The following is a 3,962-nucleotide window of genomic DNA, read 5'->3' on the forward strand; positions in this document are numbered from 1 at the left end:
ATTAAGAAAATGGTAAAGGCCAGGTGCCATGACTCACACCTAGGATCCCAGCACTTTGGGAGGCCAAGGGGGGCGGATCACTTGAGGCCAGGAGTTTGAGACCAGTCTGGGTAACTTAATGAGACCCTGTATCTAGAAAAAAACATTTTTAAATTAGCCAGGCACAATGGCATGCACCTGTAGTCCCAACTACTTGGGAGGCTGAGGCAGGAGGATAACTCGAGACCAGGAGTTCGAGGCTGCAGTCAACTGTGATTGCACCACTGTACTCCAGCCTAGGTGACAGAGTGAGACCTTGTTGAAAGAAAGAGAGAGAGAGAAAGAAAGAGAAAGAAAAGGAAGAAGGAAGGGAGGGAGGGAGGACCAAAGAGGGAGGGAGGAAGTTAAAAAAGGTAGAAAGGCAAGAAGGAAGAGGGAGGGAGGTAGGAAGGAAGAGAGGAACAAAGGAAGGAGGGAGGGAGGAAGGGAAGGAAGGGAGGGAGGGAGAAAGGAAGGAGGGAGGGAAGGAAGGAAGGAAGCAAGGAAATGATAAAGATATGTGCCACGGACTGAAATTTTTTTTTCAGTTGTATTTAGACAACTCAATGTTAGGAAGACAAACAACCCAATTTAAAGATAGGCAAAACCTGGAACTCATGACTGGAACTCAAACTGGGACTCAAACTGGAATTCATGACTGGTGGGTGTGGAAAAAAACACAGCCACTTTTGAAAACATTTTGGCAGTTTCTTAAAATGCTAATAACACACCTACCATAAGACCCAGCCACTCCACCTGTTGATATTTCCTAAGCGACATGAAGACATTTTTGCACATATTATACATGAATATTCATAGCAGTGTATTTGCAAAAGCCAAAAACTAAAAACAACCCAAATATCCATCAATGGGTAAAAGGATAAACAAATCCAGCTATAAGCATACAATGAAACGCTACAGCACTTTAAAAAAAAGAGAGAGAGAACGAAACTGGCCGGGCGCGGTGGCTCATGCCTGTAATCCCAGCACTTTGGGAGGCTGAGGTGGGCGGATCACAAGGTCAGGAGATCGAGACCATCCTGGCTAACACGGTGAAACCCCGTCTCCACTAAAAAATACAAAAAATTAGCCAGGCATGGTGGCGGGCACCTGTAGTCCCAGCTATTCGGGAGGCTGAGGCAGGAGAATGGCATGAACCTGGGAGGCGGAGCTTGCAGTGAGCCGAGATGGCGCCACTATACTCCAGACTGGGAGACAGCGCAAGACTCCATCTCAAAAAAACAAAAACAAAAACAAAAACAAAAAACGAAACTATTGATACATGCCGCAACATGGATGCATCTCAAAATCATCATCATGAATGAAAAAAGCCAGGCAATAAGAAAGTGTCTTGTTTTTCTAAGACCAGCCGAGCGGGCGCAAAAGAACCAGCGGGTAGGCAAGTGTAACAGCAAAACTGCACGTTTATTTTGGTAACCTAAGGTGTGCGGGAGAAGTCTGTCGGCCTCCGGGGAAGGAGGCCGGCAGAGTCTCCCCATGGGGCTCTCGGACGGGCTTCCCACAGTCCCAACATCCCGACAGGACTGGGGCTGTGAGAGGGCCGCTGGGGCTGTGAGAAGGCTGCGTGGCTCAATGGCGGAGAGCGGCTTTTCTAGGAGTGGGAGGGCAATAGGTGGGGCATGGGCGTGTCAGGGGCGTTCCGCAGGTGAGACCAGGTAAATCTTGGTCTCTTCAGATTGACGTCACCTGGCACATGCCCAGTTGGTCTGCACCCTCCCTGGGTTGCTGGCTGCATTTTTGCGCGCTTGGGAAGAGTTGGGGGTGGGGGGATGAAGAACCCGGAAGTGCACCATCTTGCCTCCGTTCGTCCAAACAGTCCAACCTTTTATTGATAATAGTGATAAAGGGGCGCCGTGGTCTGTCTGGCTACTTCCTGCTGTTAAGGGGCGTTGTTAAAGTCGGAGCCTATGGTTGGTATTTGGACGCACGGATGAAAAATAAAATAAGGCACAGTATTAGTATAGGAATGAGGAATGGAAGCATTTGTTGGAATATGGGCAAAACCCAGAAGGATAGTCCTGGCAAGGTTGGGGAGTATGAGATAGTTAAGAAAATTTAGTAAGTTTGAGGCGAGTGGGGGAAAGTTGAACTGATTTCCACTGATTGCTTTCGGTAGGGGCCCTTTTTAGCTGGGAATGAGGAACGACTGCGCAAAGTAATTGTTGGCCAGGCAGCAATTAAGGGGTGGAGTTTTTCGTGGAGTGGATGGCTTTCCACTTACTCCTACTACAGAGATATTGGATGGAAGGCTAGGTCCAGAGAAGGACGGCAAAACAGAATAGGTAGCCTCGCTGTTGATTAAAAAAGTAATTGTCTTACCCGCTACCAGGAGAGTTACCCGCAGCTTGGCGAGGGTGATGGGGGTCCCCGAGTCTCAGCACCTTCAGTTGTCATCGTCCAGATGTAGGAGCTGGAAGGAGCTCCCAGGATCCTGGGAAAGGGGGTCACGTGGAGGCGCGGCACCTGTTCTCAGGGTGGGGCAATCAGACTTCCAGTTTCCTCCCTGCTGGCAAGCAGGACAGGGGGGTGCTGGTGGACGAGGGTTAGGACATTCACTGGCCTAATGTCCTGATGCCTTGCACTTATAGCAAGGCTGCGCTGGGACTTGGGGACCTTGCGGACACCTGTTGGCATAGTGTCCTGCCTTGCCGCACTTATAGCAGGCAGGCTCCTTTTGTAGCCTTGGAGTCTGCGGGGTGTGTGCTCTCTGGTCTGGGGTTACGACTGGGCTGTAAAGCCGCTGCTAGGAGCTGAACCTTCTGTTCAAGGCAAGCCTGCCGTCTCCTCTCTGGAGCTATAGACCTTAAAGGCTAATTTAACTAGGTCTTGTATTGGTGCCTGAGGACCATCCTCTACCTTTTGAAGTTTTTTACGAATGTCAGGAGCTGATTGAGAAATGAAATAAGATGCCAAAATGGTGGCCCCTGTGGGGGAGGCCGGATCTAACCGGGTATACTGGGTTAGAACCTCAGTCAGTTTAGGGTAGAGGTGAGGATAACCTGGAGGTCCTGCCAAGTTAAGTCATAGGCCTGACAAAGGTATCTAAATTCCTTTATGTAGATGGTGGGATTAGCTGAGAAATCACCTAAACGCTTCTCAATTTTGGAAAGATCGGCCAATGAAAAAGGGACATGTACTCTGACTACCCCCTCCGCCCCAGCCACCTCTCGCAAAGGTGCTAACACTGTAGGAGGGTGTGGGCAGAGATAGGGGACTCAAGACAGCCAGTTGGGGGCCCCCGAAGGAGGCACGGGACCGAGTGGATTATTAGTAGATAAGGAGGAGGAAGGAGGAGTCTGGATGGGGGGAGGAGGAGGAGTCTGGGCAGGAAGGGAGGGGGTGGAGAGAAGGAGTATAGGGAGGAGAGCCCAAGGCCCAAAAGCCTTGTATGTAAATTTCGGACCACTTGCCTAGCCGCTGGCAGAAATTGCTGAGGTCGATCACGCCACAGTGGAAAGGAAAATTAACCGCTTCCTCCTAAGGTCTTGCTCGAGCTGTAAGGTTTTTAAATTGGCTAGGAGGCACCCTAAGGGGGTGCCCTTTGGAAATTTGGACTGGGGGTTTCCCATTTGTTTCCTCTTTACTTACACAATGGACACAATAGAAATGGAAGTGGATCTCTGCCTGGCTTCAAAGCGTCCTTTGGAACCAGCAGAGACAGACTGGAGGCTCTTGAAGCCAAGGTGGAGATTACCTTGAGGCGGACGTCTCCGTCCTGAACGGGTCTCCGAGCCACTTGGTGGCTCCAAATGGACCTCGGACCTGCGCAGGATTTTGGCCGAGGGTGGTAAAGAGGAGACAAGGGCACTTACCCCAGAGAGGCCATGAGAGTGAGGGAAGCGGGTCTCAGGTCCTGGTCCGTCCGCGGCGTGGAACGAGGAGGAGGAGGCTCCCCAGACCCTGGGGGCCCTGAGGAGGGGTCT

The sequence above is a fragment of the Piliocolobus tephrosceles genome, unplaced genomic scaffold (genome assembly GCF_002776525.5).
Source record: "Piliocolobus tephrosceles isolate RC106 unplaced genomic scaffold, ASM277652v3 unscaffolded_75, whole genome shotgun sequence".
Taxonomy (NCBI): Eukaryota; Metazoa; Chordata; class Mammalia; order Primates; family Cercopithecidae; genus Piliocolobus; species Piliocolobus tephrosceles.